The following is a 642-nucleotide window of genomic DNA, read 5'->3' as shown; positions in this document are numbered from 1 at the left end:
TCTAGCTTCAGTGGGCTGGGAGCTGGAGGCAGAGCTGAAGCCCAAGGCTGAGGGGCTTTCACCCAGCCCCTAGAACCTGGCACTTTGAACTTGGAATTAAAGCCTCCAAACTCTAAGGGAATAAACTCTTGTTTGTTAAGGCCATCCCATTTGTGATATATTTCTGTCAGAGTGGCACTAGGTAACCAGAACAGAATTTGGTACCAAGAGAGCAGGGTGCTGCTCTTACAGATACCTAAAATGTGGAAACAGGAGTGGATTGCATCCTTGACTCAAGACCCTGGCAGAAAGACCCTGGCATACGGCATGACAGATGGCAGAAGCAGAGCTGAGAGAATTGGCCTGAGACAGAGACAGCCTTACCAGCACACAGAGGAGAAAGCTTGATGCCTCTGGTTAGGCAGCTTACTGGTGGAGTGGGTTGCCTTTGGGCATTAATTGGTAGAAAAGACCAGTGTGACATGGAGTAGCAGGTTGGCTGGCCCACGGAGCAAGAAAGCTGAATGCTTTTGGGGCAGGAAGATTTCCAGTGGAGTGGGTTGCCTTCGGCATTAATTGGCAGAAGCAGAGAGACCAAGGAAATGGGAAGCAGAGCTGCCTCAGCCTGAAAGGGTAGGATCATGGCCTTTGGGGGTGAAACCA

This window comes from Orycteropus afer, unplaced genomic scaffold (assembly GCF_000298275.1).
Source record: "Orycteropus afer afer isolate SDZICR_OR568_19922 unplaced genomic scaffold, OryAfe1.0 scaffold00326, whole genome shotgun sequence".
Lineage (NCBI taxonomy): Eukaryota > Metazoa > Chordata > Mammalia > Tubulidentata > Orycteropodidae > Orycteropus > Orycteropus afer.
The sequence above is the reverse complement of the archived record's forward strand: the minus strand, read 5'-3'. Positions refer to the sequence as shown.